Raw genomic sequence first — 14614 nt, 5'->3', positions numbered from 1 at the left:
GATTTAAATATCTTTTTTAAATAAATTTTATATTTATAATTTATTTTCAATCATTCTCCATATTTATTCTGGTAATAGCAATGTTGAGTTTTCGGCAATGCCTGTTGATTCCTTATTAACACCGCCTCGCTCGAATCCGTAGTCAATCTTATTTCTGATAGGAGCAATTGACAATTGAATCCAATTTTTCCCATTATTTTCATATCCGTAATAGTGCGAAACGGTCTGATTCAGGTCATAATCTATATGGGATTCCCAAAGTTATTAGTAGAAGGTAACTTTGATCATAGGGATCAATTTCTAGTTGCATAGCTTCATAATAATTCTGTAAAGATTTATTTTTTAAAACAACTATCAGAAAATAATTAAAAACAATCGAAAATGTTCTCTGAAAACACATTATTTTCTGTTTTTAAGAACAAAAAACTAGGCTTTGTTTGAGAACTTTTTTCAAAAATAATTTTTGAGGATAGTTTTTTTAAAATTGTTATTTGAGATTTGTAAAACAAAAGCCTATTTGGAAACCTAAGGGCATGTTTGGTAACCCTAGTAGTAATAACTTAGGAATCCTAAGTATCACCTCCAAGGAATCAGAAATTTTGGTGATCAAAGGCTTAAGTGCTTGAGTGTCATTTAAGGACGCTTAAGTGACCTTCGAGGAAGCGATGCTATCTAAATTTCATTTTTCAATTAAATTACAAGCTCACTTTTCTTGTGATCAGTCCACTATATCTCAATTTTACGTCATTATGCTCTAATTAACTCAACCATACTTGGACTATATATCCCAATATATTCCATAGTGATCCTTAGTCTTTAAGCATAGTGTAAATTATAGAAAAACATACGGAGTTACAAATCAGAGTGAAAAGAATAAAATTGTTAACTAAATAACCTAACAAGTTTTGCGTTTGAGCATGTGATTGGTTTCTCTTACCTCTCACCACTTGGGGCTCAATATCAATAATCCTTTATAGATATTCCAAGCCCAATCTTAGCTCATATTCTATCTAATCTTTAACACATAGCAAAAAATTTCATAGACAAGAATCAACCTTAACCCATGCTAAAACAAACCCCAACTTTAAGATTGTGTAACCTTGGCAGATGTTCTTAGTTATCTTGACAAATGTCATCAACAATTAGATGTCGTGACAACTCTTAACATATATTGAAATAACTATGACATGTCCTTTGTCCAACTTTAATAAATGAGAAAGTAACCATGACATGTGTAGTGACAACATTATAGATATCCTAACAAGCTTGGAAAATGAGTACTAACAAAAGAAATTTGCCTAGGCTGTGCATATACAAATCAAGGTTATTTGTACTCCTACTTGGCATTTAATTTTAAACATTGTACTAGATATCAATCTATACTCTACCTTGGTAGTCACAAACAGAAAGTAATGCCCTTTTCTTGTAGGGACCAAGGAACATTAATGATATTTAGGTGACAAGTTTTTGTAGGTCATATAAGGTAACTACCCTTGGCTTTAGTTCTTATCTGTTTCCCAAGGACAACATTGATCCGGCCAACAAAATCAAAACGTTACTATGCTCCAAGAGACCGAGGCCCCAGGGTCATGTTTAATATATATATATATAGACAATTGCCCATTAATTAATAACAGGAAAATCTTTTTCGATCAAGTGGAGATGCACAAAGTTGAGGAAATAAATCCAGGCATGAGAACGATACCTTATTTGCAAATGGGCAAAATTCGTTTATCAAAGATCTAAAAATCATCTTGGACAAATATTTTCCAAGCTCTCATTGTCCCTTACTTACCTGCCTCAAGTTGTATCCATTATTCAATATAAAATGGAACTTCCCCTTTGTTTACCTAAGCCAAGCAAGTACTCACAGGTTTTGTTCCATGACTTCTCTTCCTTCCCTTGAGAAATCTTTGGTTCCAGGTGATGGTGAAGATAGAAGGGAGCAAGAGGGAGAAGGTCACAGACAGAGAACCTCCAAACGCTACAGAGAGATCATGTCAACCCTTCCAAAAGAACTGGGCTGGACTTCTGATCACATGTATCAGTACCAAGGCTTTTGGTACACTTCCATGAATCTAGAAGGAGTCATGTGGGCGCAACAGCACTTTAAAGCGACACATCTTGATGTTTATTTGGCCTCCACTCCCAAATCAGGCACAACATGGCTTAAGGCTCTCATGTTTGCAATTATGAATCGAACCAGGTTTGATTTTTCAACACACCCATTGCTCACATCCAACCCTCATGAGCTTGTTACTTTGTTAGAATTCTACTTCCACTGGAACATCCCTTATCCCAACCCTAATACCCCACTTCCCAAGACACAACTCTTCCAAACTCGCATCCCTTTCACCTCATTACCTGAATCTATTGTCGACTCTCAATGTCGAATTCTCTATCTCTGTCGAAACCCAAAAGATGTGTTTGTTTCTATGTATTGCTTCAAAGAAAATCTGACAGACATAAATCTGGCACCTCTTTCCATTGAAGAGGCAGTTGAGCAATTTTGCAAGGGAGTTTCTCTTTTTGGACCCTTCTGGGATCATGTATTAGGGTATTGGAAAGTAAGCTTAAAATGGCCTGAGAGAGTACTGTTCTTGAAATATGAAGATCTGAAGCAGGATTCCTTATTTCATGTTAAGAGGTTGGCGGAGTTCTTAGGCTGCCCTTCTCTTTGGAGGAAGAGAAAGAAGGCATTCTGCATGAAATTATAAAGCTTTGTAGCTTCGAAAATTTAAGCAATTTGAAAGTGAACAAGACTGGTGTGTTACAAGCACGAGACTTCATCATTGAGAAGAAAAAGTTTTTCCGAAAAGGCGAGGTTGGAGACTGGAAGAATCATCTGACCACTGAGATGGTCGACTGCCTAAACAGGATCATGGACCAAAAATTGGACGATTCGGGTTTGACATTCCATGATTCCTTGGAGACATGAGTTGTGGCATTTAGATTGTGAATTACACATTTGCATTCACTTGTGTTTTAGGTTTTTAAGTTGCCCAAATGAAAGTTGGAATCAGGGGCTTATTTGCTAAGATTTCAAGCCCGTGTTAAATTTCAAATTCTACTTGAAGATTCGATGTAACATACAGAATGTTTCTGTCTTCATTCTATTGTTCAGAAAGATGCATTTGTATTTCATAATTTAAAGTCTCTGAACAATTTTTTTTCCTTCAAATATAATGGAATTAAATGAATAAAAAAAATTAAGGAAAAAGTTTTACATTATACCAAGGGGGTGTTTGGTAAAACCTAATACTTATTACTTAATGACGTAAGCTAACTTTAAGTTAAATTATACTTAAATTATTGACTTAAAACTTATTACTTAATTTTTACTTTAAGTATTAAGGTTGTTTGATAAAAACAACTAAAAATTTATTTAAAAATCATCAAATTGACATATTTATCCTCATAAATTACAACTATAGCAAATGAGGCCAAGTAACAATGGAGGTCATAAAGTAGTGAAAGGGATCGTGAAAATAATTAGAACAAATCATGGGAAAAAGGTAAAATGGAGATGTAGACTTAAGAATAACTTAATTGTTTTTACTTATTACTTAAAATTGTATAAGAGTTCAAAGGTGACCCCATCTTTCATTTTGCAATTGTGTTTATAAGACATAAAGTAGTTATAGATAACCCAAATTTTTATCAATAAAAAGGTAACGAATTAATTCCAAAGCATTTTACACACTTCTTATATCTATCAAGATTGTTGATTGTTAACCAAACCACACACACAAGTAAGAAATAAAGAAAAATATAATATTTTAATGTGGTTCAATGATCAATGTGATCCCTACATCCATAGAGTGCACTATTACTCAAGAATCCACTAATCAAAACAAAAGAAGGGTAACAATGGTGAAAACTCTCAAAAACTCCTTTCAATTGTGGTCGAGCTCTCTAAAACAAAACCTAAATCATAACAGGTTTAAATATACAATGGGGGCAAACTCGTCATTCATCACATAAAAAATATTGTCCAATGGGTGCTACTCGATAGGGAGCTTGACCCCCTACATACGAAGCAAAGCGCAATAAAACTGATTCAGGCTTCACAATCCAACAATGACTGGTTTAACAAAACTTAGAAAGATGTTCCATTTTCTTCAAATTTCCAAAATGACTGACGATGCAATCAATCTCCAAGACACATGGGGTTCAACTAGTGTCCTTTGATAAAGATCTAAACTTTACAACTGATGATTTTCATAATAGCACCATGCATTACCCATATTTTTAATCTACACTTAGACTCCAATCAAACTCATAGCTTTCACCTTACAGATTTTGAATCTTTCAAGAACTTTCTCAATGTAAGCTTCTTAGGATAACCAAAGTTTCCCATTCTTCCTATCATAAGATATCTACATACCGAGTATCTACTTTGTTGGACATAAGTCTTTCATTGCAAAAAAAAAAGTTATTGTACTCCATTTTCAACTTCTCAATCTTACTAGCATCTTGGCCAAAAATCAACATGTTATCTACATATAGTAGAAGGATAATGAAAAATCATCACTAGAATATTTCTTTATGAACACACAATGGTCAAATGAAGTTCTGGTGTACCATGGCTCATCATAAAAGAATCAAACTTCTTGTACCACCATCTTGGTGCTTGTTTGTGTTGGGAACCCTAGATTACTCCATTCTCATGCCCTAGATCGAATAAGTAAGTGCAATCTACCCTGAGCCTCTAGTTCTTATGCAATGGAAGCAAAAATAACATTTTTAACTATCAAGGATCTAAATTAAAGGCAATAGAAAATTTTACCTAAATTTGGATGTTCCCATATCAAATTCCTTCAGTGAAGAAGATGCCTGAAAACTCTACAAGTCTCATATATCTAAGATCTTCCACTTTGATAACTTGTACCAAGATCTTAGCACTCTAAAGAGTGGCCAATGAAAGAGAGGAAGCTTTAGGTCTCTCTCTCTCTCTCTCTCTCTCTCTCTCTCTCTCTCTCAAAGTGAAAGGTTGCTCTCTAAAAAGTGATTAGGAAACCTTAACCCCTAAGGGGTATCTATAAGGAGAACCCTATTGAGCTTAAGTAACTTGAGCCCACATGGGCTTAGGTCACTTAATCCAGCCCAAATTGGGTCTTAATTGAATAATTAACCACATAAAGTCATCTAATTAATCAATTAAACCAATCTAGAGACCTTGTTCACTATCTCCTAAGCAAACTTGTATAATTACCAAACTACCCTTATGCACAAGAGTGAACCTAAAGTCAATCCAAATGGACACACTGTCTCAATCCTATAAGATATCATGGTGCCTCTATTGAGAATATCTATCGCCACCAACCTTCATCAATAATGACCTAATCCATAGGGATATGTAACTAATTTAGGGTCTCACCCAAAGGTCCAAGCCACTTGTTGACTTTAGCACAAGCTCAATATCCTTTCAAGGTTGAAGGTCCATACAATACAGTAACTTGGTGAATCATGACAATTGATAGTTTTATATCATAATTCACTATATCACATATACTAGTGCATTCACCATGGTAAAACCATCTTGATGACCAAGACAAGTCATCCCTCCAATTAAGAAGTAGTGCACTACAATCTCAAATGGATTGCCCAAATCCATGATCAACTATAGACTACTCATCACTCCACAAATAATCCATAACTTGGATCTTTTGTGCAATTCTTAATGCACCCAAGTCATATACAACACAAATTATGTGGGTGTGTATGCTCAATTAATGCATATGGAATAATAAATGGGAAACCAAGAAACATAGATAAATAAATTTTTGAATGAATCTTAATCTATTACATCATGTTATGCTTTCTAGCGTTCAATCCCAACAAACTTCCACAAGTTGTAAAGCATACCGAGAACACATCTAACACCTAAGTTATCCTTATGACCATCTAAGATTCTAAAAAACAAAGTCTTCATGAAGGGTTCTATTAGGTTATCCGTAGAAGTGATCTTCTTCACAGCCACATTTCCTCTCATTACTATCTCATGTATCAAGTGATACATCATCTCAATGTGGTTATTTTCCAATGGTATTTTGGTTTTTAGATTATGCTACTGCTCCACTGTTACCATAAAATAGTACCAGGGGTGATACAACCAAGAATATTACCCAAAGTCCCATCAGGAACTTCCAAAGCTAAACGGCTTCTTTTGCTACTTCACAAGTAGCAACATACTCGGCCTTCATAGTGGAGTCAACAATACAGGATTGCTTCACACTTCTCTAACTAATAGGCCCCCACCAAGAGTAAACAAAAACCCAAACGTAAACTTGTGAGTGTCTCTATCAGATTGAAAACCCAAATTTGTATACCCAAAGAGTAACAACTCATCACAATGATACACCAACATATAATCCCTTATTCTCCGAATATACTTGAGTGTATGCTTGACCGTCATCAAATGTTTCATGCATGAATTGGATTGATATCTACTCACCATCACTACAGCAAAGTAAATATTCGATTTATTACATAGCATCACATACATAAGTTTACCACTATTAAAGCATAGGGTATTACATTCATGCAATCTTTCTCCTTAGTTGTCTTAGGGAATTGATCCTGAAAAAGAGGCACTCTATACCTAAAGGGTAGAAAAACCTTCTTAGAGTCCTACATCACTTGCTTAACTAATAACTTTTCAATGTAGGTAGCTTAAGACAATGCAATCTCCCTACTCTTGTGATCTCGAATGACTTTAATTCAAAGAATATATTACGCCTCACCCAAATCTTTCATTAGGAATTGAGTAGATAACCAAATCTTGACTGATGATAATAATCCTACATCATTCCCAATTAGTAGAATGTCATCAACATAAAAGACCAAAAACACCACCATGTTTCTCTACGTCATCTTATACACAAAAAACTCATCCTCGTTTTGATCAAAATCAAGAGTATTGATAACCTAATCAAAACACCTATTCCATAGGCAAGATGATTTCTTTAATCCATAAATGGATTCATGCAACTTGCACATAAGGTGTTCTTGACCCCTAGCATGAATCCGTCCGGTTACATCATATAGATGCTCTCTTCAAGATCATCGTTCAAGAACATTTCCTTAAAATCCATTTGCTATATCTCATAATCCAGATGCGTCGTAATGGATATAAGTATTCTAATGGATTTGAGCATGGTTACTGGTGAGAAAGTCTCCTCATAGTCGAAACCAAGTTTCTAACTATAATGCTTCACTACCAGCCTAGCCTTATATGTCTCAACCTTTCCATCAACCCCCATATTCCTCTTGTAGACCTATTTGCTACCTATGGGTTTTATCTCTTCAAATGTTTCTACAAGATCCCAAACTCCGTTAGAATACATAGATTCTAACTTTGCCCCTATATCTCCTTGCCATCGAATAGCATCATCACTACTCATTGTTTCATTATAATCTATGGGATTGGTCTTTTGTTCCTCTAGAATTGCCTCAAAAGACTCTTTACTACATGAACCTATCTAGTTGTACAACAATCCTCCCACTATAATGAGGCATTGGTGTACTAGAAATTATTGGAATGGTAGACTTAGAAACCTCTGGACACATAGTTCTCTATGCTAATATGGGAGTTTCTTTAAGTGCCCTCTAATCTATATCACATTTTGCCTTATTACTCATCATATAGTCCTCTTACAAAAATTTGGCATTTGTATTTAAAAATATCTTCTGGTCTACATGACTATAAAAGGAATGTCTCTCATTTCTTTTTGTTAGCCTATAATTTGGCATACCTCATACCTTGCTTCCAACATGTCTACCTTAGGTTTCAGCACATGTGTTGGGCATCCCCAAATGTGAATGTGTTGCAAACTAGGTTTGTGACCTTTTCACATCTCTATAGGAGTTAAAGGTACCGACTTGAAATACACTAGGTTGAGAAGGTAAGACACGATATCCAAAGCATTATCCTAAAAGGATACATGAAGTGATAAGAAACTCATCATAGATCTCATCATGTCCATCAATGTTTGATTTTTTCTTTTTGTTACTTCATTTTGTTGTGGAGTTCTAGGTTCACTCAACTGGGATATAGTCCCATGCTCTTTGAGAAAAGAATCGAATTATGAAGAAATGTACTTACTACCTCGATCAAATCAAAGTACCTTGATACGTTTACCTAATTGGTTCTCCAATTCAGCCTTAAATTCAATGAATTTATCCAAGGTATTGGATTTCCTATGCAACAGGTAAACATATCCAAACCTGGAGTAATCATATGTAAACGTGATGAGGTACTCATACCCTCCCCATGCATAGACATTAAAAGTCTTATACACATCAATATGTACTAACCCCAAACACTCCTTAGCTCTATATTCTTTAGCAATAAAGGGTCTCTTAGCCATCTTACCTTCTATACAAGATTCGCAAACTGGAAGATCCTTTAAAATTAAGGATAGTAAAATTCCAGACTTAACTAGTCTTTGGATCTTGTTTAGATTAATATGACCTAGGCGTAAGTGTCAAAGTTGTGTTTGATTAGTTCTAGGTTCCTTCATTTTCTATTAGATATGACAATTCTCATTACTTGGCAAAATAGATACTAGAGATGTATGATAAAGATTATCTACCAATGATCCTAAGCATATAAAAGAATTATTCAATTTAATAAAACCTGTTTATTATCAAAAACCACTGTATAATCTAATTTACATAAACTAGAAATTGAAATCAAATTCTTCCTAAACTTAGTAACATAAAGACAATCTTTTAACTCTAGAAGACAACTGTCATCTAAGATAAGGGTAACGTCTCTCACTACTTGCACAGAAATCCTCACTTTAAAAGTTAATCTCAAGTACATGTCCCTGTCATTCAACATTTTCCTTAGTTGAAAGCCTTGTAAAAAATTACAAATACTATCAATGGCTTCATAATTTATCTACCAATAGTTAGTGGATTCCAGCACTAAACATGATTCAACTAGAAGATAACGATGCAAACCTAACTGTTACTTCAGGAATTTAAGTCATTCCTTCCTCTAATGGCCTTCTTAACCATAAATGAAACATTTGTCCTATCCTTTGCCTTCATCTTCCCTTTACCCTTGAAATTTCCCTTCATGGTGATCTCTGAAGTGTTTTTCTTCTTCTTCTTCCAGCTAAAAAAACCTAAAAAAATCCTTTACTGCCATATGAATATCTCTCTAGTCCTTAAGAATCCCCTTTATCCATCTAGAGTTCTCTCATCAATTCAGTTAAGCTCATCACCATCTTATTTATAATATAATTGAGTTTGAACTACTCGAAAGAATTTGACAAGGTCTCTAGAACCATGTCAACCTGGTTTTCCCCCATCAATCTCAACTCTAAGGATCTTCATCTTATTAAAGAGTCTAATCATATAAATTATATTATCTCTAATAAGAGTTCTTTCTAACATCTTAGCATTCATAATAAGCTGAAGGGCAGCTTGTCTAGTTGATCTACCCTTAAAACCAAACATATCATGGAGACTAGTAAATATATCATAAGTCATTAGCATAGACACATGTTGATGTTGTAGCATGTTATCTAAAGACCCAATTATATACACATGGTCTTCTGATCTACCTTCAATCAACTATGATATGCATCAATCTCCTCTTGAGTAAAATGTTCATTAGGAGAAGATGGAACTAATCCTTGAGTTACTTACTTTAGCTTTTCTAAAGTGAGTACTATATCCAGATTCCTTTTTTAATCCACATAGTTCAGTCCGATCAATTTACCAGTAGTGATTATGAGATTTATTGGATTATAAGACATGATATCTATAATAAAAATAAAAAACATGCATTAATTTATTAAGCATACACAACAAGTTGGTAATTAATTTAGCAAAACTATAGTGCCCTCAAACTACATGTTCTTTCACAAAGTATCCTAGTATCATAAGAATCAAGCCTAAATGGGGCAAGTCATGAACTTATTTCTAGTTAGAGACCCTCCCTAATTGATCTATTTGCCTTAACCATGAAAGATATCTAAAAGTAAGATCAACATACATTTTCTTTGACCCATGGGATATACAAGTGAGACCGAATATAGCAATTTGGCCACCTCATATCCAATGTTAAGTGTATAACCATTGTCCTAGAACTATTAATATCACCGTGGAGGTGGTTGCTCCCACTATAGACATGTCAATTCTTGTCCATAAAGAAAGTCCATGGCCCTTGATTCCTAACGCTCAACCCACTGTAGGGATGATGATGAACCTAAATCAAGATGGGCTCAACAATGAAGGCTATAAGCTTTGAAAATGTCATCTCACTTAATCTTTTGAAAAGAAAGACTTTTAGTAATTTTAGTAACCTTTCTCAAAATAAATTTTCCAAATCCATTATTTACTTCTTAAACTGGGACTTTGTACCAAAAGAATTTCTCTCTTTTTCCTTTAGCCTTAGACTATCCATATCCACAAAAGTCCTCATTCTTTCAAGGTTAGAGAGCTTGAAGGACTTGATGGTTTCCTCCTTCTCAGGGGGAAAGAATTTGGAGGACCATCATAGGTGTCGTTCTCGTTCTCTTGAGGGGGTAGAGCCTAGAGAATTACCTATCCTAATAAGTGGATAGTCTAGAAAGGAATAGCAATAATCTTTTAACAACTACTTCAAAGAAAAATAATAATGGAACATTAACTTCTCATAAAGATTTATTTTCTTAAGAAATACTTTTCAAATATTTTATTATTCATTTATCACATTTTAAACAATAAACATAGCATAAAATAAATAATAAATAAATTACCTGCTCTCAAGGCCTTAAAGATCCTATTGCATAAAATTGGAAACCTATTTGGATTACAATCCAAATTTATCAAAAATTTACCTATAACCAAAATTTGTGTTAGTAAGGGTCACAAGTAAACCCTAATATATTACAAAGATCCCAAACAATGTCATTTTTAGTCACTATCCTTACTACCAATCTATCATCACCAATGTTCGAGTGCCCAAAAAAATTTTAGAGTCATTGGAAGCACCACTTGAGCCACCAAAGTGCTAATCTAAGCATTTGAGTGTTACATCCCTTTCCTACGCACCCGAGGCTGCTACTGTATCAATTTTCGACTATTTTTTAACCCAAAAACTTACCTTGGTTAGTTCAAATGTCCATGTAGAACTTAATGGCACCTTCGAAATGTATTCTCCTCCTCTTTGGGTTACAAGATTAACTCAAAAAACTGAACTTTCACAAGAAAAAGCCTATACTCCTTAAAATGGATTTTACAATCAATATTGAAAGTAAAAAAACAAATACTTATAACTAAGGATAAATCCTATGCTCCTAAACACAAAGCTTAAACTCAATCTAAAAGAAAAACAAATATTCATAATCATAACCATCATATTTAGAGAAAACTAAATCCACATGCATTCATCTCTGGGGCCATAGGAAGAAAAACAAGCGTGCAAAACCAAGTTAGCACAACCTAGAGCAGATCTAACAAGAAAAACCTGATCCTAAGGCTCTAATACCAATTGTTGGGAATCTTAAATTACTCTAGTACATGAAATCTACTTTACGCCTCTTAATCCTATGCAACGAAAGCAAAAAAAAAAAAAAAAAGACATTTTTAACTATCAAGGATCTAGATTAAAGGCAATAGAAAACTTTGCCTAAATTTGGATGTTCTCAAATAAAATCCGTGTAGTGAAAAAGATGCCTAAAAACTTTAAAAGTCTCATAAACCCAAGATCTTTCACTCGATAACTCTAACCACGATTATGATACTCTAAATGGTAAGCAATGGAAGGAATGAAGCATTGGATTTCTCTCTCTATTTCTCTTTCTTTCTCAAAGTAAAAAATGACTTTTTGAAAAGTGATTAGGAAACGCTGACCCCCCTAATGGGGTATTTATAAGGTACCCCTATTGGGATTAAGTGACTTGAGCCCACATAGGCTTAGGTCAGTTAATCTACCCCAAATTAGGTTCTAATTGATTAATTAACCACTTGAGACAATCTAATTAATCAATTAGCCCAATCCAGAGACCTTGTTCACTATCCCCTGTGCAACCTTACATAATTACCAAAACGCCCTTATCCACAAGAATGAACCTAAAGTCAATCTAACCCTCATAACTTGTGTCATCATGGTATATGAGCTTAAAACAAGGACCATTAAGAGTCATAGGAGTACTATCTTCCTTAGAATCCAATTTTGAAGTTGATACAACATCCTATTGTAGATAATCAACTATACTCCAATACCCTATGTAAATAATAACGAGGCAAAACTCAAGTCTATGACCTACTATCCACAACATGTAAACTCCTCATGAACCAATGTCCATAATCTAACAAGGTAGTGTTATCACATATTGAAAGTACCTCTTCAATCCTTAAGTTACAGATCTCACCTATTATGTGATCGATTAACATACTCTACTTTCAAGGAACATATATCAAATTTATACTGAATGAAATATGGCTAGAGTTTTCTAAATCACATGTCATTTGGATCACCCAAATGGACACACCATCTCAATATCATGACATATCATGGTGTTTCTATTAAGAATACATGTTATTAGTATTAAGTCCTAGAAAGTATGACATGATGTAACAAATTGAGATACATTTTGAAGTTATTTATGTTTCTTAGTTTCCTTTTATCCTTTTTCACATTAATTGGGCATCTGAGCATACACGTCCATATCTCTTACATTGTACATGACTTAGGTGCATTAGGAATTTCATAGAGGACATAAGTCATTAGTTCCTTGTAAATAGATAAGTTTTCCATAATTAGTTCATGGATTTCGGCCATCCAATAGAGACTATAGTGCATTGCCTCCTAATTTGAGGAATGACTTGTCTTGGCCATCAAGATAAGTTTCCCATGGTGAGTACACTAATTTATGTGATGCATACTAGATAGAACTTATGGTGAATCATGATGTAAGACTATCAATTATTATGATTCACCAAGCTACTATACTACATAGACTTTCAACCTTGAGAGGATATTAAGTTTATGCGAAAGTCAATAAAAAGTTTTGACCTATGGGTAAGACTCTAAGGTGGTTATATATCCCTATAGATTGGGTCACTATTGATGAAGGTTGGTGGTAATAGGTATTCTCAATAAAGGCTCCATTATATCTCATGGGATTGAGATAGTGTGTCCCCTTGGGTGATCCAAAGGACATGTGATTTAGAAAACTATGGTCATAATGTTTTCTTTAGTGCAAATTTGACATATATTCCTTGAAGTTAAAGTGTTTTAATTGATCACAAAATAAGTGGGATCTATAACTAAAGATTGGAGAGATAATCTTAATAGGTGATACCACTACCTTGTTAGATTATGGACACCAATTCATGGGGAGTCTGCATGCGGTAGATAGTAGTTCATGGACTTGAGCTTTGTCTCATTATTATTTACATGGGGTATTGGAGTACAATTAATTCTCTATAATAAGATGTTGAATCAACTTTGTAATTGGATTATGAGGGAATCAGTACTCTTATGGGTCTTAATGGTCCCTACTTTGAGCTCATATACCATGATGACATAGTTTATGAGGGTTGGATTGGCTCTAGGTTCATTCTTGTTCATAAGGGTGTTTTGGTAATTATGTAAGGTTGCACAAGGGATAGTGAACAAGGTCTCTAGATTTGGCTAATTGATTAATTAAATAGTCTTGCATTGTTAATTAATTAATTAGGACTCAATTTGGGTTAGATTAAGTGACCTAAGCCCATGTGTGCTCAAGTCACTTAATCCTAATAGAGGTACCCTATAAATATCCCCTTAGGAATCAGGGTTTCTTAATCACTTTTCAGAGAGTCATTTTTCACTTTAAGAAAAAGAGAGAAAGAGAGTGACCCAAGCCTTGGTAGGCTCAAGTCACTTAAGCCTAATAAAAGGAACCCAATAAATACTTCCCTTAGGGGTTAAGGTTTCCATCATTTTTGGTATGAGAGTCAACTTCCACCTTCATAGAGAGAAAAAGAAAGAGTTTAGGATTCCGTCCTTCCAAAGCCCACACTATGGAGTGTCAAATTCATTGTATGAGTATCGGATGAAAGATTTTAAGTGTACGAGACCTCCAGACTTTATATTCACCACATGGAATTGATTTGGGAATATCCAAATCAGAGGTAAAGTTTTCTAATGTCTTTAATCTAGATCTTAGAATGTTAAAAATGTTATTTTTTTTGTTTTCGTTGCATAGGACTTAGAGGCTTGTCAGCCCCTTAGCCACTTGACCCGAATAGGGAGGAAAAGGATCATGGGTAGGCCTTGCACCCATGAGGACCTAGACAGTGAAGCAAGGAGGATCTAGAGGGTTGGTGGTTCAAACCCTAGATGATAAGTGAGAAGGCAGAAGTCAAGTCTGACAAGCACCGCGCGCGCACCACGGGCGAGCCAGACACGCACCGCGCGCGCACCGCGGGCGAGCCAGACACGCACCGCGCGCGCACCACGGGCGAGCTAGACGCGCACCGCGGGCGAGCCAGACGCGCACCGCGCGCGCACCAAGGGCGAGCCAGACGCGCACCGCGCGCGCACCAAGGGCGAGCCAGACGCGCACCGCGCGCACCGCGCGCACACCAAGGGCGAGCCAGGCGCGCACCAGACACTTGTGGGCTA

The 14614-nt window shown here is 35.3% G+C and overlaps 1 pseudogene; it reads left to right on the top strand.

Moving 5' to 3' along the window:
• The first annotated feature begins 1883 nt into the window (after nucleotides 1–1883).
• LOC117904041 lies at nucleotides 1884–2938 on the top strand (annotated as a pseudogene).
• Nucleotides 2939–14614: the final 11676 nt, after the last annotated feature.

This window comes from Vitis riparia, chromosome 17, assembly GCF_004353265.1.
Source record: "Vitis riparia cultivar Riparia Gloire de Montpellier isolate 1030 chromosome 17, EGFV_Vit.rip_1.0, whole genome shotgun sequence".
NCBI lineage: Eukaryota > Viridiplantae > Streptophyta > Magnoliopsida > Vitales > Vitaceae > Vitis > Vitis riparia.
The sequence above is the reverse complement of the archived record's forward strand: the minus strand, read 5'-3'. Positions and strand labels throughout refer to the sequence as shown.